General features: G+C 47.0%; 1 protein-coding gene and 3 non-coding genes across 4 annotated transcripts in view; 1 reads left to right on the forward strand and 3 right to left on the reverse strand.

Moving 5' to 3' along the window:
• LOC140418058 (uncharacterized) overlaps positions 1–21,918 on the reverse strand; it is a 55,372-nt gene that overhangs the window by 21,652 nt on the left and 11,802 nt on the right. The gene's annotated exons all lie outside the window — the stretch shown is intronic.
• Positions 11,469–11,540, reverse strand: trnae-cuc (transfer RNA glutamic acid (anticodon CUC)). The gene has a single exon. It is a non-coding gene; the product is annotated as a tRNA-Glu (tRNA).
• Positions 12,724–12,795, reverse strand: trnae-cuc (transfer RNA glutamic acid (anticodon CUC)). Its single transcript has one exon. It is a non-coding gene; the product is annotated as a tRNA-Glu (tRNA).
• Positions 14,046–14,117, forward strand: trnae-uuc (transfer RNA glutamic acid (anticodon UUC)). Its single transcript has one exon. It is a non-coding gene; the product is annotated as a tRNA-Glu (tRNA).

Below are 21,918 nucleotides of genomic sequence, written 5' to 3' on the forward strand. Positions count from 1 at the left end.
GAGGTTCACCTCAAAGTCACTCACCAGACAGACTTGGAAATATATCGTCCTTCCTTCATTGTTGCTGGGGCGACATCCTGGAACTCCTTCCCTGACAGCACATGGGATGTACCTACAGCTCAAGGACTGCAGCGGTTCAAGAAGGCAACTCATCACCACCTTCTGAAGGGCAACTGGGGATGGGCAATAAATGCTGGCCTCATCATCGACATCCACACCCCGTAAATTAATTTTTAAAAAATTTATATCGGACAGAGATATATCTAGTGCTATATGGAATGTATTAGATATATTATTGATGGTTCTGTAACAAAATACATGTATTATTATTTCTAGTTGTGTAATATAGTACTGGACCTACATTATATATTTCCAGTCATACAGTCATTGCAGCACTGACGGAATCCATTTGGTAACTCAAGTCAATGCTGACGCTCTGTACAGCAATCCAGTCAGTCCCATTCCCCCTCGATATCCCTGTTCACCTGAAAGCTTATTTTCTTCATATTTTATTTTGAATTATTGATCATCTCGACTTCCAGTGGGTTCCTGATCATGTCCACTCCATGACTAAATCAAATTCTTCCTCAGAATCACCCCATCTTTAATCAGTAAATATACTTAAATGGAGAGTCTCTACTCTTGTACAGGTTGTTCGTGAGTTTAGATTTGTTGATCAGCATCAATCAGCACCTTCATAAGAATTGCGAGGGGAAGGAAGTGAATCCAGTCTCTATATTACACACATTTATCATCCAGTAACAGAGACATATATCTGTCTGGCAGCCTCTGTGTCCAGGACAAGAAGCAGTGAGCATGGATCTGTCAATCAGCCTGATTCAGTGCCTTCAGGAGAATTGGGAGGATGAATATTAGATACAGCAGAGTGAGAATGGAGGGAGAGTGTGTGGGATTGAGATTTAGAGCATTTGAGGGAAAGAGAGAGAGCTAACAATGTTTGATAGAAACTAGAATTGTCTGTTCTGAATTTCTATCCTGTACTGACAGTGATGATTTTTGTAAAATCTTTTTGCAGGAAGTTAGAACGAGAGGAGTTTGAGGTGGATATCTCAAACTAAATATCACATCAAGAACTGGGAACCGAATATCATTGACCTTTGAATCTAGAAGGAGAAATGTTTGTCTATTCTGTCTGCTTCAAGAGATTTTAAACATCAGTTTGTTTGGAAAAGCACTGAGACACACACAAACCCACGTGAGATTGTTCCAGTGCACTGACTGTGGAAAGAGCTTTAACCAGTTACACAGCCTGAAAAAATACGATACCATTCACAGCAGGGAGAGACTGTATACGTGTTCTGTGTGTGGACGAGACTTCGACTGATCGTCCAGCGTGGTGAGACGCAAGATCACCCGGACCATGGAGAAACCATGGAAATGTGAGGACTGTGGGAAGGGATTCAAAGGCCCGTACGGGCTGGAAAGGCATCAACGCAGTCACATTGGAGAGAGGCCATTCACCTCCTCTGTGTGTGGGAAGGGATTTACAGCCCCATGCAGGTTGGAAAGGCATCAACGCAGTCACACTGGAGAGAAGCCTTTCACCTGCTCTCAGTGTGAAAAGGGATTCACTGACATTGGTAACTTGCGGAGACACGAACGAGTTCACACTGGAGAGAAGCCATTCACCTGCTCTGACTGTGCGAAGGAATTCATTCAGTTATCCCACCTGCAGAGACACCAGAGAGTTCACACCGGGGAGAGGCCATTCACCTGCACTGTATGTGAGAAGGAATTCACTCGGTTATGCCACCTGCAGACACACCAACGAGTTCACACCGGGGAGAGGCCATTCATCTGCACTGTGTGTGATATGGGATTCACTCAGTTTTCCAACCTGCAGGTACACCAGCGACTTCACACCGGGGAGAGGCCGTTCATCTGCACTGTGTGTGATAAGGGATTTGCTCAATTATCCGGCCTGCGTAGCCACAATGTCACTCACACCAAGGGCAGGCCCTTTAAATGCTCTGTCTGCAGGAGGGGTTTCAAAAGCTCACAGCTACTGATATCCCACCAGTGCATTCACACTGAGGAGAGACCGGTCAGCTGCTCTCACTGCGCAAAGAGCTTTAGAACCTCATCCAACCTGATGAAACACGAGCGAGGTCACACCGGGCAGAGCCCGTTCAACCCTCCGACTGGGAAAAGATTCACTCGGTCATCACTTGCTGAGCCACAATGTCACTCACACCAATGAGAGACCCTTTAAATGCTCTGACTGTGGGAGTGGGTTTCAAAAAGCTCTCAGGTACTGATGGAACACCAGCGCATTCACACTGAGGAGAAACTTCAGCTGCTCTCACTGTACAAATAGGTTTAGAACATCATCCACATTGTGGAGACACCAGTGAGTTCACACTGGAAAGAAGCCATTCACCTGCTCTCACTGTGGGGAGGGATTCACTCAGTCATCCAACATGCTCAGACATCAAAGGGTTCACAAGTGATGTCAGGTTAGATTCTGCTGTTTTTCCTGCTGTTAATCACATCCAGGACTGAACCTGGAGTGGGTGGAGGGGTTTGTCTCCTCGTCAACTCCTGGTGCTCGGACGTGGCGACCCTGGCGAACTACTGCTGCCTGGACCTGGTATACCCGACTGTGAAGTGCCATCCATACTGCCTTCCAAGGAGTTCACTTCTGCCATCATCACGGCGGTCTACATCCCACCCCAGGCGGAAGTGAAGTGGATTGGATTGGATTTGTTTATTGTCACATGTACCGAGGTACAGTGAAAAGTATTTATCTGCGAGTAGCTCGACAGATCATTAAGTACATGGGAAGAAAAGGGAATAAAACAAAATACATAATAGGGCAACACAAGGTATGCAATGTAATACATAAGCACCGGCATCGGATGAAGCATACAGGGTGGAGTGTTAATGAGGTCAGTCCATAAGAGCGTCATTTAGGAGTCTGGTAACAGCAGGGAATAAGCTGTTTTTGAGTCTGTTTGTGCGTGTTCTCAGACTTCTGTATCTCCTGCCCGATGGAAGAAGTTGGAAGAGTGAGTAAGCCGGGAGGGAGGGGGCTTTGATTAGAAGAAGGCGCTTGATCAATTGTACACCACTATAAATAACAGTGAAACAGAATACCCGAAGGCCTTGTGCATAGTGGCCGGGGACTTTAACCAGGCCAACCTCAAGAGTGTACTGGCAAAATTCCACCAACACATCTCCTGTCCCGAAAGGGACCCCAACATCCTTAACATCCTTGACCACTGCGACACAAACATCAAGGGCGCCAGGTCTGAGGCGTTCAACTCGGGCAACCCGGATCTATACAGAAATCTAGATACGACCTCTGCAAAGCCATCAGGGACTCCAAGAGACAATACCAGACTAAGCTAGAGTCACAGACTAATGACGTGGACTCTCTCGTCGGTTGTGGCAGGGCTTAAACAATATAACAGGCTACAAAGTAAAGCTGAGTAGAATCTTCAGCAACAGCGCACCCCTTCCCGACAAACTCAATGCATTTGATGCTTGTTTTGAGCAGGAAACCAACAAACTTGTCAACTGTAACAGCAGCCTTGGACACACCCATACCCACCGTCAGCCTCCAAAGTCAGATTGGCCTTCTTGAAAGTGAACCCTCGTAAAGCGATGGGTCCAGACGAGAACCCAGGTCATGAACCCAGATCCTGCGTTGACCCACTGGCAGGTGTGTTTGCGGAATCCTGAACCTCTCCCGACTCCGAGGTTCCCACCTGCTTCAAGAAGACCACCATCATACCGGTGCCAAAGAAGAAGCAGTCAACGTGCCTTGACATCGATCATTATGAAGTGCTTCGAGATGTTGGAGACATCAACTCCATACTCCCAGCATTCCTTGATCCACTGAAATTCGCACACCGCCACAACCGGTCCACAGCAGATGCCAACTCCCTGACCCTATACTCACCCCTGGATCATCTCGAAAACAAGCACTCCTACATCAGACTCTTATGGATTGACTACAGCTCCGCCTTCAACACCATAATCCCAGCCAAGCTCATATCAAAACTCCAAAACTTAGGGCTTGGCTCCTCCCTCTGCAACTGGATCCTCAACTTCCTAGTACATAGACCACAATCAGTAAGGATAAACAACAACACCTCCTTCATGATAGTCCTCAATACCGGGGCCCCACAAGGCCCCACTTAGCCCCCTACTACACTCATGATACACACACGACTGTGGCAAAATTTGGCTCCCGCTCCATCTACAAGTTTGCTGAAGACACGACCGTAATGAGTCGGATATCAAACAACGATGAGTCAAAGTACAGGAGGGAGATGGAGAACCTAGTGGCATGGTGTAATGACAACAATCTCTTCCTCAATGTCAGCAAGAGTAAGGAGCTGGTCATTGACTTCAGGAAGCAAAGCATTGTACACACCCCTTTCTGCATTAATGGGGCCGAGGTGGAGATGGTTAGCTTCAAATTCCGAGGTGTGCACATCACCAGCATTCTGTCCTGGTCCACCCACATCAGCGTTACAACCAAGAAACATATACTTCCTCAGGAAACTAAGGAAATTCAGCATGTCCACACCGATTGCCACATGGGCAGCACGGTAACACAGTGGTTAGCGTTGTTGCTTCACAGCGCCAGCGTCCCAGGTTCGATTCCCGCTTGGGGCACCGTCTGTGCGGAGTATGCATGTTCTCCCCTTGTCTGCGTGGGTTTCCTCCGGGTGCTCCGTTTTCCTCCCACAAGTCCCGAAGGACGTACTTGTTAGGTGAATTGGACATTCTGAATTCTCCCTCAGTGAACCCGAACAGGCGCCAGAGTGTGGCGACTAGGGGATTTTCACAGTAACTTCATTGCAGCGTTAACGTAAGCCTACTTGTGATAATTATAAAGATTATTATCATTGCCTTTTACCAATTATTACAGGTGCACCAACCTTTCCAGGAGCACCATAGAAAACATCTTATCTGGCTGAATCACAGCTTGTGTTATGGGCCAGAGTTTAGAAAACTCCAAAGTATATCATGGAGTTCACCTGACCTACAATTGTTTATTGATTTTGGTTCCGATGAGCACAAGGGCTGCCTTTCAGGTATTATTCAACAGAGGCCTCAAGCACTTTTAATCAAAACAAGCTTTATTCTACGAATTTAGTTAACATTTTTATAAACACACACGGTAAGCATTTTTATAAATTACAAAGATAAATACCCCACACAGCTACAGTAATCTATGTATAACCCTTAATAAATTCCCCCCTTTAACTGTTCCAATTTAATAACAAAATCCCATAAACCAGTACCTCCTTTTCAAAGGTGTGGCCCAGCACACAGCACTCAAAACCTGGTTTGGATGCTCTTGTTTCCTTTCCAAAACAGCAAGTTTGAATTCCTTCCAGAAAGCAATTATTTCTTTTCAAGTTATCAAGCAGTCTGGAAACAGCTTTTAAAATGAGGATAGAGAGACAGGCCAAAATACTCCTCTTTCTGAGTACAGCAGCCAAAAATGTGAAAGCGAAAGCAAAAAACACAGAGCCACAAAACAGCCCCAAACCAAAGCAGAAGTAAAACCAACTCCCAGAGCCACAGCCCAGCTCCACCCACATAATGACATCACTGAAGCCATGTGATAAGACAAAAACATTTCTTAAAGGGACTCTCATGACACTTGGTATGGCAACTGCTCAGCCCAAGACTAAGAAACTACAGAGAGTTGTGAACACAGCCCAGTCCCTCACACAAACCCGCCTCCCATCCATTGACTCTGTGTACACCTCCCGCTGCTTTGGGAAAGCGGGCAGCAAAATCAAAGACCCTTTCACCGAGGTTATTCTCTTTTCCAATCTCTTCCATTGGGCAGGCGATACAAAAGTCTGAGAACACGTAATAACAGATTCAAAACAGCTTCTTTCCGCTGTTACCAGAATCCTGAATGACCCGTATGCTTCACCTGATGTCTACGTATTTAAATTGTGTATTTATCATATGTCCCATGTTTTTCATGCATAAAATTATCTGTCTGTATTGTACGCAGAACAATACGTTTCACTGTACCTCGGTGCATGTGAATAAATTTAATCAAATCAAACTTTGTTCATTCTGACACTTGGTGAAGTGGGAGGGTCGGAGGGTTTCTTTCTGCTGGATTGGCCGGTCTCACGATTTTGCTTCCAGTGGACCGATGCTCTTTGAGCCTGGGGGAGAGCACGTTTCCACTGGAATGATCCACAAAGGCTGAAGTACATTTATTTTATCCTGGATAGTAAATAGTGTTATTCCCCCACTACAGGTGGATCTAAAAGAAACCAGATGGGTTTTTACAACTATTGACAATGCTTTCATGGTCATCGATATCTTTTAATTCCAGATTTTTAATTAGTTTAAATTCCACTATCTGCGGAACCTGGATCCCTATTGCATTATCCTGGATCTCTGGATTACTGGTCTGGCTATTGTTTCCCGAGATGTGTTTTGTGAGAGATGAAGTCACTATAGCCAATAAGTGAGCTGTTTTCGAGTTGTTCCCTTTACGTCCTGTACTTTCCCACTAACTTACAGACAAAACAGCTGCAACTGTACTGTGTATAAACGTGTGTTATTGTAACTACTCCCAGAGATGCTTCGGTTCGCTGAAGCATTCCCTGCATGTTTGTAATAAAGATTCCCAAACTTTAACCAACTCTGGACTTTGAGTGACATTTGTCCCACAACAGTCTGGTGTCAGGAACAGGATCCACTGACGTCTCTGATTAAAGGAAAGTCCCCGTGGACAGCAGATACCGGGGTGAGTATTGTTTGTTTTATACCACCCGTGTTTAGTTCAGTTTGACTGACCACTGGGGATTCCTCAGAACCTCAGGGAGCTGTTTCTGGTCTGTTTCTTTGACATCCATTCAATGTAATTTCAATAACTGGAACATTTCAGGCAGGGAATTGTCGGTTTTACGGCAAGGATATGTTAGGGGGTGATGCAGAGGTCCCCGTGACCGAGAGGGTTTTGTAGCTGCCGAAAAATGAGGGGATAAAGGCGTACGGGAGGCTAAACAGAAAGATTTGGCAGTTGGACAGAGTTTGGCGTGTGTTCAGAGGTCCCAGATAGGGGTCAGCCAGCATCATCACATCGATGGATCTGCACAGAAAAGGTCCAACCGGATGGCGTTTATAAGGCCCAAGGTGCAGTTAATGGTCAGGGATTTGAAGAAGCTTTGGGAGATAAAGAGGTCAGAATGGACTCACCCACAGTGGGAAAGGTCATTCTGAAATTTCTTTGGCCCTTTTCGTGACATTTTCCCGGAACTTTCAGTCAAGAAACATAAAAGCTGCATTTGCGCTGGGGATCACCTCCAGAGGGCAGTGTTTCTACAACCTCCTACGGTGCCAGATGTAGATGGAAGACTTTGGAAGTTCAATAAGTTTGTCTTATGTTTTGAACGATGTTTTGTTCAATGTATGGCACTTCTCAGTTAGATCAGTTTTGTTCAAGTCTGGTTGTCTCTACCTGAAGGCAGAAGCTGCCGTGCTTTATTGGTACCATGGCGGGAAACTCTCGGGCATCTTTATGATGCATGTTGATGACTGCCTATGTGGTGGTACTAGTGAGTTCCAAAACAATGTTACTGACAGGATCAGAACAACATTTAAGGTTGGAGTCAGACTTCTGGGACCTTTAAATAAATTGGATTGGAAATCGGGCAGTGTGGGTCTGACGTGACTTTACATCAACAATCTCAGGGAGACAGTATGAACCCTGTCACAGTCAATGGGGCCGGGGCCTCACAGAAAGATGAAGATGTTTCCAAAGCTGGGACTGAGCTGCTGCAAAGTTGAATTGATGAATGCGGCACACAGATAAGGCCGGATACAAGTTTTGATGTCTTCGAGCTGAGTTCTGTAATGAAACATCCAGAGGTCGAGGATATTTAACGGGCAAACAAAACATTAAAAAATACAAGATGGAGAAATGTGTGCTGAAATTTCCATCTTTGGGTGAGCTGCAAGATATAAAATGGATTTTTTTAGTGATGCCTCACTCGGATGAGCCTGTCTCAGTGTCTGTACACTGAGTGATGTTTAAGAATCTCTTTCAGCAGAAGAACAGACAAACATTTCTCATTCTAAATTCAAAGGTCGATGATATTCAGCTCCCATGAATCAAGTGACTCTGTCACATCTTGATGTGGTGTTTGGTGTGAAATTTCTGTCTGTCACTCCTCCCCTTCTAATAACCTGTAAAAGGAGTTTACAAAAGCCATCACTGTTGGTGCAGGTTACCCAAACAGAATGTGAAATTTGACCCTATTGTAAGATCCGGGTTGGGCTCCAATCTCAATTGTAACACTCAAATCAATTACATGTCAGACTGTGTTGTGAAAGTTACCTGCAGCTCCTGACTAGTTACAGACCATTCCAGGTACAAGAATATTGTCACAGAATTTATTAAGTTAATTGTAATAAGTACAAAATCACAATAATTAACAAAAGCAGTGGATCAGTCCGTTCACTCTGGATCACCAGCTCTCAGCTTCCAGGTGACTGTGGAGCTGTCTCTTCTTCTGTTGACTGAAGTCTATCTTCTTACTTCATGTTGTGTTGTGCACCGAGCTCCAGAAAATTGTAGCTCATTAACCCTTTCTAGTACCTACTAGAGGCAGGAAGAACCGGTCAGTGATTGGCTGCAATGCAAGTGAGAGAGTATCCTGTGTTCAGTTTTGGTCTCCTTACTTGAGAAAGGACGTACTGGCACTGGAGGGTGTGCAGAGGAGATTCACTCGATTAATCCCAGAGCTGAAGGGGTTGGATTACGAGGAGAGGCTGAGTAGACTGGGACTGTACTCGTTGGAATTTAGAAGGATGAGGGGGGAATCTTATAGAAACATATAAAATTATGAAGGGAATAGATAGGATAGATGCGGGCAGGTTGTTTCCACTGGCGGGTGAAAGCAGAACTAGGGGGCATAGCCTCAAAATAAGGGGAAGTAGATTTAGGACTGAGTTTAGGAGGAACTTCTTCACCCAAAGGGTTGTGAATCTATGGAATTCCTTGCCCAGTGAAGCAGTAGAGGCTCCTTCAGTAAATGTTTTTAAGATAAAGATAGATAGTTTTTTGAAGAATAAAGGGATTAAGGGTTATGGTGTTCGGGCCGGAAAGTGGAGCTGAGTCCACAAAAGATCAGCCAAGAACCGCGGGAGAATCGTCATCTTAACAGTCTGCACCCTCCCCGCCAATGACAGCGGGAGCGCATCCCACCTCCGGACCTCCTCCCTCACTCGTTCCATCAGTTGGGACAGGTTGAGCTTGTGCAACCTGTCCCAGTCCCGTGCCATCTGAATCCCCAAATATCGGAAACTCTCCCCCACCAGCCTGAACGGCAACCCCTTCAGCCTACTCTCCTGCCCCCTCGCCTGAATTACAAACAACCCGCTCTTAGCCATGTTCAATTTGTATTCGAAGAACCGGCTAAATTCTCTCAGAGTTGCCATAATACCGTCCATCCCCACCATTGGGTCTGATACATATAACAGCAGATCATCTGCATATAACAAGACTCTATGTTCGACTCTTCCCCCCCCCCCCCCCCCCCCCCCCCCCGGACTAGCCCTTTCCAGCCCCTAGAAGATCTCAGTGCAATTCTACAGTGCAATCTCAGTGCAATCTCTATGGCCAGCACAAACAGTAGTGGGGAGAGAGGGTAGCCCTGTCTTGTCCCACGGTGCAGTCTAAAGTAGTCCGATGTTGTCCTGTTCGCCTCCGGGGCCGGAGACAATAGCCTAACCCAGTCGATGAACCCCGCCCTGAACCCGAACCATCCTAGTACCTCCCACAGAAAATCCCACTTGACCCGGTCAACAGCCTTTTCAGCATCCATGGCTACCACTATCTCTACCTCCCTACTCTCCAGGGGCATCATAATCACGTTGAGCAGCCTTCTTATGTTGGCCACCAGCTGCCTCCCCTTTACAAACCCGGTTTGGTCCTCCACAGTTACATCCGGTACACAGTCCTCAACTCTGGTCACCAAAATGTTGGCCAGTAGCTTGGCGTCTACGTTAACCAAAGAGATCGGCCTGTGTGACCCACAGGCCTCCGTGTCCTTATCCCGTTTCAGAATGAGCGAGATGGTGGCCTGCGACATCGTCGGGGGTAAACTCCCTCTGCCTGTTGCCTTGTTAAAGACCCTGACCAGCACCGGCCCCACTATCCCAGCAAATTTTTTGTAAAACTCCTCCAGATACCCGCCCGGCCCCGGGGCTTTACCCAATTGCATGACCTTCTGGCCCCCAATACCTCTTCGATCCTGACCAGGGCCCCCAGTCCGTCCACCAACGTCTCCCCACTCTTGGGAAGGTCAGTCCGTCCAGGAATCGCCTCATTCCCCCGGGTGGTTCCGAAGTGTACAGGTTCCTACAAAAGTCCCTAAAGACCTTGTTTAGCCCTGCTGGAACACCCACTAGATTACCGTCCCCATCCACTACCCTCCCTATTTCCCTAGCCGCTTCCCTCTTCCTCAGTTGCTGTGCAAGCATTCTACTGGCCTTCTCCCCATGCTCATAAATCACCGTTACCTTCCTATGCTGCTCTACAGCCTTGCCTGTAGTCAGCACCCCAAATTCGGCCTGCAGCCTCTGTCGTTTCCTGAGTAACTCTGGCCTCGGGGATTCCGCGTAACTCCTGTCCGTCCGTAGAATTTCCTGAATGAGTCGGTCCGTCTCTGCCCTATCTGTTCTGTCCCTGTACACCCGGGTTGAAATCAGCTCCCCTCTCAACACTACCTTCAGTGCCTCCCAGAGCACCGCTGCTGAGACTTCTCCAGTATTGTTCACCTGCAGGTAATTCTGCATGCATTTCCTCAGCTTCTCACACACCGCCTCATCTGCAAATAGTCCAACTTCCAGCCTCCATGGTGGGTGCTGAAAGCTGTCTTTACAAAACTGCTGGTCTACCCAGTGCGGAGCATGGTCCGATCTGGCAATTGCCGAATATTCTGCCCCCACCATTCCGGCCAGCAGGTCCAGACTCACAACAAAGTAGTCAATTCGGGAGTACACCTTGTGGACGTGGGAGTAGTACGAGAACTCCCTCGCCGGCGGCCGGCTAAATCTCCACGGATCTGCTCCCCCCATTTCCTTTGAGCTTCTTTAGGTGTATTCAGCTCCTGTGACCTCAATGGACTGAATAATTTCAGTTAGAAGTTTTCTTGTCATCACGTTGGAGATTTGCACCGAGATCGGGGAGATATTTCTGTCTGTGAGAGCAATAACATCTGGCCCAATACAACGCAGATTTGCGCTTGCGTCAACATCTCTCTCACTTGCAGCCAATCACTGACCGTTTCTTCCTGCCTCTGTATTTGTTCTCGACCTGCTGCACTTCTGACTTTATCAGCTCTGATGTGAAACAACAAATGTCACTGTACTGATTCTGGCAGAGCTCTTTTCTGTGAAACTGCGATTCAGCTTCGTTGAACATTTTGCTGGACAACAATAATACATCATTCCCTGACCGGGAATCGAACCAGGGCTGCGGCGGTGAGAGCGCCGAATCCTAACCACTAGACCACCAGGGAAACTGACAAGGAAAGTTGTAACCCGGGTTGACAGTACATCACTCACCTTTTATTTTGGTTTTTGAGTTTTCATTAGAAGTATACAAAATTACCTGTTTAAAATGAAGACAAGTGACATCTTCAGCCAATCACAACACCGATTGTTGTTCGCTGTAACATGAAATCGACAGTGAGGTGAAATAGTCCCAAAAGCTGCTCATGTGTAACTTCCAATTTCCTAAACCCACCAACCTTATCACTGTGGCTCCTGTGAAACTGACAACACGTCATCCAGCGGTCATTCATTCGTCATTTCAAATAACTCATTTTACTTTTTGAAAACATAGTTAATCCTTTTCGCAATTAAGTTTTGATCAAAATTAGAATAGTTTCCAATTTTTGATGTTCTTATTCTGAACTGAAGCTATCACACGTTTGCGGAACAAACACAAACTCTCCTGTTTCACACTGGGCAGGAATATTAAAAAGTACTCATCTGTAACTATGAGGAAAGCTTCCTGGTTCCGATATGTTGTTAAACATTAACACAACACGTCATCTCACAGCCATGGGACATTTACACTTCCACAAGTTTTGAATGAGATTATTTCTTGCCTGGCTCCACAGTGGGTGAGAGAGGGACAAGCAGCAGGATTTTACCCGAACGCGGGGACTGCAGCTTCAATCAGCGGGTTACTGCCCATCCCGGGGACACTCCAACCAGGAGCAAAGCTCCCAATACACCGAGCACAGGCTCAGAAACATGCAGGTAGATTATACCCCGCTCACTTAACCTCCGAGCAGCATTTACACAATCCCTCAGTCAGTGGAACATCCTTTGAGCTTCTTTAGGTGTATTCAGATCCTGTGACCTCAATGGACTGAATAATTTCAGTTAGATGTTTTCTTGTCATCACGTTGGAGATTTGCACCGAGATCGGGGAGATATTTCTGTCTGTGAGAGCAATAACATCTGGCCCAATACCACGCAGATTTGCGCTTGCGTCAACATCTCTCTCACTTGCATTGCAGCCAATCACTGACCGTTTCTTCCTGCCTCTGTATTTGTTCTCGACCTGCTGCACTTGTGACTTTTTCAGCTCTGATGTGAAACGACAAATGTCACTGAACTGATTCTGACTCCTTTCTGTGAAACTGCGATTCAGCTTCGTTGAACGGTTTGGTGGACAACAATAAAGCATCATTCCCTGACCGGGAATCGAACCCGGGCCGCGGCGGTGAGAGCGCCGAATCCTAACCACTAGACCACCAGGGAAACTAACAAAGAGGAAACTTCAAATTTTGATCAAAACTTAATTGCGACAAAACGTTCAACGAAGCTGAATCGCAGTTTCACAGAAAAGAGCTCTGCCAGAATCAGTTAAGTGATATTTGTCGTTTCACATCAGAGCTGAAAAAGTCACAAGTGCAGCAGGTCGAGAACAAAGACAGAGGCAGGAAGAAACAGACAGTGATTGGCTGCAAAGTGAGAGAGATTATGAAGCAAGCAAAAATTTGAGTGGTATTGGGCCAGATTTTGATGCTCACACAGACACAGTAATTCCCCCCCCCCCCCCCCCGATCAGGGTCCGAATCTCGGGCGTGATGACAAGAAAACTTCGAACTGAAATTATTCAGTCCATTGAGGTCACAGGAGCTGAATACAACAGAAGAAGCTCAAAGGAAGCGCCACTCACTGAGGGATTGTGTAAATGCTGCTCGGAGGTTAAGTGAGCGGGGTATAATCTACCTGCATGTTTCTGAGCCTGTGCTCGGTGTATTGGGAGCTTTGCTCCTGGTTACAGTGTCCCCGTGATGGGCAGTTAGCCGCTGATTGAAGCTGCAGTCCCCGCGTTCTGCTGGCAGCGAGTGAATGGAGAATTAGGGTAAAATCCTGCTGCTTGTCCCTCTCTCACCCACTGTGGAGCCGGGGAAGAAAGAAACACATTCCAAACTTGTGAAAGTGTAAATGTCACAAGGCTGTGGGATGACGTGTTGTGTTAATGTTTAACAACAAATCGGAACGAGGAAGCTTTGCCTCATAATTACAGATGACTAAGTTTTAATGTCCCTGCCCAGTGTGAAACAGGAGAGTTTGTGTTTGTTCCGCAAACGTGTGATAGTTTCAGTTCAGAAAAAGATCAACAAAAATTGGAAACTATTCTAATTTTGTTCAAAACTTAATTGCGAAAAGGATTAACTATGTTTTCAAAAATTAAAATGAGTTATTTGAAATGACGAATGAATGTCCGCTGGATGACGAGTTGTCAGTTTCACAGGGGCCACAGTGATAAGGTTGGTGGGTTTTGGAAATTGGAAGTTACACATGAGCAGCTTTTGGGACTATTTCACCTCACTGTCGATTTCATGTTCCAGCGAACAACAATCGGTGTTGTGATTGGCTGAAGATGTCACTTGTGTTCATTTTAAACATGTAATTTTGTATACTTCTAATGAAAACTCGGAAATCAAAATAAAAGGTGAGTGATATACTGTCAACTCAGGTTACAACTTTTATCGTTAGTTTCCCTGGTGGTCTAGTGGTTAGGATTCGGCGCTTTCACCTCCGCGGCCCGGGTTCGATTCCCGGTCAGGGAATGATGAATTATTGATGTCCAGCAAAATGTTCAATGAAGCTGAATCGCAGTTTCACAGAAAAGAGCTCTGCCAGAATCAGTTCAGTGACATTTGTCGTTTCACATCAGAGCTGAAAAAGTCACAAGGGCAGCAGGTGGAGAACAAAGACAGTTTCCCTGGTGGTCGAGTGGTTAGGATTCGGCCCGGGTTCGATTCCCGGTCAGGGAATGATGAATTATTGTTGTCCAGCAAAATGTTCAATGAAGCTGAATCGCAGTTTCACAGAAAACTGTGCCAGCAGAACGCGGGGACTGCATTAAAACTTAGTCAATAATTTGAGTGAGAAATTTTCCTGATGCCACGCCCGAGATTTGCACCCAGATCTGGGAGATACTTGTATCTGGTGAGCAATAACATCTGGCCCATTACCACCCAAATTTTGGTTGACGTCAGCATCTCTCCGTCTCTTCCAGCATATGTACTTGTTCTCAACCTGCTGCACTTGTGACTTTTTCAGCTCTGATGTGAAACAACAAATCTCACTTAACTGATTCTGGCACAGCTCTTTTCTGTGAAACTGCGATTCAGCTTCGTTGAACGGTTTGCTGGACAACAATAAAGCATCATGCCCTGCCCGGGAATCGAACCCAGATCCGCGTCAACATCTCCCTCATTTTGCTGAATTCCAGTCGATTTGTCAAGCATGATTTTCCCTTTCATAAATCCATGCTGACTCTGCCCAATCCTGCCACTGTTTTCCAAGTACTGTGCAATAATTTTGGGATTCTCACATCCCTACAGTGCAGGAGGCCATTCACCGTATTTTATTACAATGAAATAAAGGTAACTACAAAGACATGAGAGAGGAGCTAGCCGGAGTTGATTGGAAAAGGAACCTAGCAGGGAAGATAGTGGAACAGCAATGGCAGGGGCTTTGGGGGGTTATTAGGCAGGCACAACAGAAATTCATCCCAAGGAGCAGAATATATGCTAAGGGGAGGACAAGGCATCCATGGCTGATGAAGGATGTCAAGGACAGCATAAAAACTAAAGAAAAAGTTTACAAAGTGGTGAGGATTAGTGGGAAGCCAGAGGATTGGGAAGCCTTTAAAAGCGAGCAGAGGACAAATGTTGCTCGTTTTAGCCTTAGTTTAATTGCTCTTGTTCTATCACCTTTGATCTTGAGTCACCAGGTATCTTTCTCATACCGCCACGTGGTTCAAGTCCGAGTAATGATCAATAATCCAACACACCGCTTAGTAAGAGTTAAATCAACGCACATTTATTATATACAGTAAATACTTATACGTTAATTCTACTTCTAAGCTACTTCCTACAACTAACAGGCCAATACTTAACTTTGGGAATGGCCCACCAGGTCAGGGAAACGAATGGCCTTTCGTATGGGTTCTGAGCCTGCGGGATTCAAAGCTGGTACAGGTCGATAGCCAGGAGCGCCTATCTCGTAGCGAGTGTTGAAGTAAGACTTACCATTTTAGCAGCTGTTGCAGAAGGTCAGCAGAAGGGTCTCGAGGGATGGAGAGAGGAGAAGAAGGGTGCAGAGAGATCGATTTGAACTTGGACTCTATTCTTATAGTCCCCAGAGGCTTCCCGCCTTTCGGGGCGGACCCTGTACCTGGTTCCAAGTGATTGGACGTTGTCCCAATCACTTGGTTCGATATTCTCCAATGCTGGAGCGATTCCTTGATCAGTGGGCGGTTTTGGGGTGGTCGTTCACCTCTCTTTGTGTAGGCTTCTACTGGCGCCGACTAGTCTGGGTTGGCTTTGTGTCTAATTTGTTGCACATTGTTCCCGGGGATTGCTAATTAATATTCAGATGGCCGGTGTGTTGTTCTGCTGATGGCTGCAGGTATCGATTCTGTCTGGCCTCCCCAGAGGCGAATACACAGTTTTACCTGCAGCTGTTTGTTTTAGTCCTGTTGGCTGATTTTCCCATCAGCCTCTTCCGTTTGCCATTTTAAATCGGGGTTTGGCCATTCTAATCGGGAGTTAGCCATTTTAACTGGCTACATTTCCTCCTTGTGATCCTAACGCGAAGATTGAAGGATCACATCATGATGTTACTTTCCATTCCCTGACCCGGGGGGTGAGGGGCACTTCCTTCATGGCCTCTGCACTGACCATATCTATGCACAAAATTTTTTAACTAACAATTCTAAGGGCGCTATGTCAGACAGGGACATGCATTACAAAACAACAAACTTGGAACCTCTAACTTATCCTTAATATACTACACTCGCTTAAACATTCCATTATCCTACCTTCCTCAATCATACAACAAAATCATAGCATTTCAGACAGTCTTTCCTGGCTTGGCAGTCAAGCTCAGGATCATACAATTTTTGCTCATGAAAAAGTTTTTCACATCTCTTTATTTACAACAACAATAAACGCAAGTGAATGCACTTTATTATTTTATAATAGATCGCGGGGGTCGGGGGTCTGGTCATAACCGAACATAAGGGATCTGATCCTATATACCGGGGTTCGAGCGCGGTAGGTTATCCTTCTTTATTTTCGTAGACGTACCAGGTTATGAACCTGGCACACCAAGAAGATGTAGTGTCGCTGGTGACTGGGCTCTGGGTACTGCGGGGCAATGAAACATTAACGGCTGGGGGGGGGGGGGTTGAAGTCATGGGGTTTGCGGTCACGCGCAACCAAATGTCCAATAACATTATGTTGATCCATATGAAGGAAGTCCTCATGGCTGTTCTCTTTCCTTTTCTTTCTTTGTTTTCTCCGATCCTGGAGCTTCTGGAGTTCTGTGGAAACAAGCATAGCGTCTGTAACTATCTTTGTTTAATATCTGGTATGCTAGTGTGTCTGTCCTTTTGTGCCAATTATTCCCTTTATAGTTGGTCACTATGTGTGACTCCCTCATTTAAAAAAAAAACAAATTTTAGGAGAAGACACACTTCCCAATGATGAACCAGTGCTGATTTAGCATCCAAATGTTCCAGGATGTAAATAGCAGATGGCTGGCAACCTAAAGGCTACCTAAACAAACAAAACCTTTTGAACTGAAAAATGCCAAAATGAGGTGCGTATGGGCAGCGACGGGTACGATTTGGATGGAGTCCCCGGGTAGGACGGCTACCAATGCCGTGGCTCTACTACCCGAGCGTAGTTGACCAGTGGGGGGTTTCCAGGCAGGGCGGGTCTCAAGCCGTTTCTCCACTGCCTGAGCAACCGACAAGAACGGGCAAAAATGTAGTCATCGTGGTGGGGCTGCCGTCGTGGTTCTATCCTTCGAACCAGAAGGGCAGTTACGATCGGGCGTCTGGTACCCGAACAAGTGTCTGCAGACAAGCTAGTTCCGCTGAACAAGTGTCTGGCAACAGTGGGTCTCTGTGGGCAAGTGCTCAGAGGTTTCAGGTGAATTGGCGTCTGGCAATGGTTAGTCTCTGAAGGCAAGTTCTCAGAAGTTTCGGCCGAATAGGCGTGTGGCAGTGAGAAAAATTCTCCTGTCGGACATACAACATTTAACAAACTTACAAACACCATAAAAAATTCTGCAGGTGCCATCAGAAAGGACAACACTTCTCCCAAGCGGTTCCTTTAAAACATCATCTGGACACCTCTGTTCTCGGTTGCAAACAGGGTCGCAAAGGGGTTGGCGGTTTGGGAGTCAGACCCGAGGTCGTCACCTTCTCCCGGGTGCCAAACTCTGGCGTGGATTAGGGCTGAAAGGGCTGCATGGTGTGAGGTGGGGGTCACTCTCGTCGTTGCGGACGAGTCGGTACGAGTTGTCTCGGTGCCAGTAATTGGTGTCTAGTTGTTTGGGGACAAAATCGGGGTCGTCAGTGTGGTTCGGTGGTTGGTGGTGGGGCTTGTTCAGGAAAGTGATCAGGAAGGGATCACGTGTATCGAAGTAGGAGTCGCTAGGTGTGGGTCCTGGTGTATGAGGATAGTAGGGAGGTGTGCTGTGGCTATCGTCCGAGTCACAGTCGCTGTCTCTGCTGCTGCAGTCTGTGGGCGTTCCGGGGCGGAGTGTATATTTCGGGGATGGAGTCGAGGTCGAGTCCGTGGCTGGGCTGGACGTGGTGGGGTTTGGTAGGGTTATGTTAGCTGTGGGCGGGGTGTGGTGTGCTGCGTCAAGCATGACGTGGTGTGCGTGGTTCGACTGTGTTCCATAAGCCTTCAGCTGGTTTATATGAAACCACGCAGTCTTACCATTGGGGTATTTTATTTTGTAAACGGAAGGGCTTACTTTATCCGCAATGGAATACGGACCCGAATATTTTGGTGACAGGAACGTGCTGGGGTTATATACAGAAAGCATCACTTGCTGTCCGATACTGTACTCAGTCGCATGCACTGTCTTGTCGAAATAAGCCTTGCTCTGTTTCTTCTTGGTGCCCAATTTTACTGCGGCTGCTAGCTGAGCCGTTTTAACATTTGCAACAATTGCTCCACGGCTTTCTCGTGTGTGAGAGCCGTCACTTCGGGGCTGGTCAGGTCCAAACCTAACAAATATTCTGTGCCTTGCATGGGGCGTCCGGTCATGAGGGTGTGTGGGGTGTAACCTGTGGAGGTAGAAATAGTGTTACGCAAAACATCGGCGCAAAAGGGAGGACTGAGTCCCAAGTGGTGTTGTTCTGCTGGACCATTTTTCTGAGGGTGGTTTTTAGGGTCCGATTCATGCGCTCCACGATACCACTCGACTGTGGGTGGTGTGCTATGTGGAATTTTTGGATGATGCCAAATATCGTGAGGACGTTCTGCATGACACGTCCCGTAAAATGGGAACCTTGGTTGGATTCAATGTGCGGGTGAGTCCCAATCTTGTAAACATGTGGTGGGTCAAAATCTTGGATGTGGTTTTTGCAGTGTTTGTGTGGGCTGGGAATGCTTCCACCCATTTTGTAAATGTGTCTATGACCACATGTACATATTTATAGCCATTCCTGCAAGGGGGCAATGGTCCTATAAAATCAATATGGAGGTTAGTCCAGGGACCATTAACAGGTCGGGTGTGGCTGAGTTGGGCCATTTTGGCATATCTGTCCGGATTATTCTGGGCGCAGATAAGACAATTTTCTCTGTAATGGTTTACATCTTCCTTCATATTCGGCCACCAACAAAGCTGCTTGAGATGGGCTGTAGTGGGATCGATTCCCTGATGTCCATGACCGTCATGGAACAAGTAAATCAATTGGTTCCTGTCCTGTTCAGGAACCACATAAAGGGTGTCCTTTCACACCACACCGTCATGTGTGGTCAGTGTATTTCTAAATCTCTCATAGGGAGCTGGATAGTTTCCCTTTACAATCTCCTTGAGATTGGTGTCCTGCTTCTGGGCCTCCACTAGATCCTCGATCTATGTCTGTGAGACCTGAACTGCACTCACTGCGCGCTTTCAGGGGGTTTCCAAAAATACCCATGTCTGGAACCTGCGTTAGCCAGTGCGTCGGCTTTTACATTTCCAGGCAGGGAGGAACGATGGTGGCTGCGGACTTTGATGATTCTAAAAGTCCTGTTCTGGGCTTTTTCTAAAATATGACGGAGCAATGGGGCTGAGGGGAGGGGTTTTCCGTCTGCGGAAACAAATCCTCTTGCTTCCCACAGGGGCAGAAATTCCGTAAGGCTGTTACAGACATAGAGGCTGTCGGAGTATATGTCTGCTGGGCTGGGGAAGGAATCTGGGTGTTCAACTATATATATACGATGGCCGCGAGCTCTGCTGCCTGCGCGCCTAAGTGTCCGGGTAGTTTTAACGATATTTCCTCGAGGGCGCGTTCCTGCACGTCCTCGACATAGATACCGCAACCTGTTATGCGTTTCCCATCCAAGACCTTGGAAGATCCATCCACATAAATCTTTAAGGGCTCACACGTGTCCGTGTGCGGGGGGCTCGGAGTTGAATTCTCTATCTTTCTGGGGGGTGTTTTAGCGATAAAGGGGCCTGTGTTGTGGTGTCGAGAGATAATCTCACAGTCATGGGAGGTTCCGGGGTATTGTAAATTGTCGGCTAAATAGGTGTGTGTCTTTGTCCTTTTCACAGTGATGTCCCATCCCTGCAAGAGAAGGGTCCATCTAGCTGCTCTTATTTGACTGACGGTACCGTCCTTGAGTTGTCCGTCCAGTAAAAGCTGGGTGGGGGTGTGTTCGGTGAGAATTGTGATGGGGTTCAGTCCGGTAATGTATGAAAAATACTGGACTGCCCAGAAAACTGCGAGCAGGTGCCTCTCACAGGCTGAAAATCCCTGCTCCACAGCATCTAAAAGTCGTGAGGCGTAAGCTACGGGCCTTAACTGGTCGTGCCGTTCCTGGAGGAACACGGCCGAAAGGGTGCGGTCTGTGGTCGCTACCTCTATAGCGTAAGGGGAAAGCGGGTCTGGAACTTGTAGTGCGGGGGCTGCTATGAGTGCCTGTTTTAAAGAGTCCACAGCATCTGTATGCTGTGGAAGCCATTCCCAGGGGTCTCCTTTCTTTAGGAGGTCTGAGAGGGGCGCTGCCTTTCTGGCGACACCGTCAATGTGGTTTCGGCAGTAGCCAACCAGTCCTGAAAACGGCCGGAGGGCTGAAACGATATGGGGAAGGGGCAATTTAGCAATCGAGTCAATCCTTTTATGCTCGATCTCGCGTTTACCGTGCGTGATAATTGTTCCCAAATATATCACTTTTTCTTCCAAAATCTGGGCCTTTTTGGGGTTGACTTTACAACCAATTGAATGTAATAGTTCCAGGAGTTCGGACAGAAGCTCAATGTGCTCTTCCTTGGTGTCTGTCTACAGTAGTAGGTCATCTACATACTGTACCAGACATTCGGGGCGAGAGAATTTGGCTAAACCATTTGCCAGCTGTCGGTGGAAAATGGAGGGGGAGTTGTGGAATCCTTGTGGCAGGCATGTCCACGTGTACTGCTGTGCTTTAAAGGTGAAGGCAAATTTGTACTGGCACGCCTTTGCCAATGGAATGGACCAGAATCCATCACTGACGTCCAAAACCGTAAACTATCGGGAATTGAGTCCCTGCTTAAGCATGGTCTCAGGACTTGTTGCTACGGTGGGGCGACTTTGTTGAGTTCCCGATAATCGATGGTCAGTCGCCATGATCCATCGGGCTTTCTCACTGGCCAAATCGGGGCATTATTAGTGGAGGATACTGATCTAAGTACGCCCTGCTCTAATAAGCTCTCCATTACTTTTGAGATTTCTCCCTCTGCCTCTTGGGGAAATCCGTACTGTTTCTGGGGTCGAGGGTCAGGTCCTGTTACTTGTACGGAGCCAGTCATCCGTCCACAGTCATGCTTGTGGGTCGCGAATGCTGCCCTGTTCTTTTGCAGAACTGCCCTAACCTGCTTGTCCGTGCTAAGCGTGGTCGGGTTGAACCAAAATTCGCCGAAGGCACTAATTTTGTTCATATACTCTCCTATGATGAGTGTTGCGGGGGCTCTTGCGGATTTCGCCATCTTCCAGACACACTGGTTGACTGGATCGAATGAAAGATTATGGGAATTCATGAAATCAATTCCCAGAACGTGTTCTGCTGTGTGGGGCAGGTCAACTAAAACTACGGGGTGTTTGGTGGTGATGGTTCCGATTTGAATGGGTACAGGGGCTGTGATGTGTTCCTGCTGTGAGTGGCCTGTAAAGCCGCTGAGGGCGATAGTGGCTGTAGTGGGCCATGTGTCCTTTTGAAATAGGGTGGAGGAATTTATGGTGGTGCGGGACCCTCCTGTGTCCCAAAGAAATTCGATAGGCTGTCCCCGAATCTTTGCTGCAACTACGGGTCGTCCTGACCTATCCCAAAGGGTGTCTCGCAGACACAACTGAGTGAGCCCGTACACCGTCAG

This window comes from Scyliorhinus torazame, chromosome 5 (assembly GCF_047496885.1).
Source record: "Scyliorhinus torazame isolate Kashiwa2021f chromosome 5, sScyTor2.1, whole genome shotgun sequence".
Classification (NCBI taxonomy): Eukaryota; Metazoa; Chordata; class Chondrichthyes; order Carcharhiniformes; family Scyliorhinidae; genus Scyliorhinus; species Scyliorhinus torazame.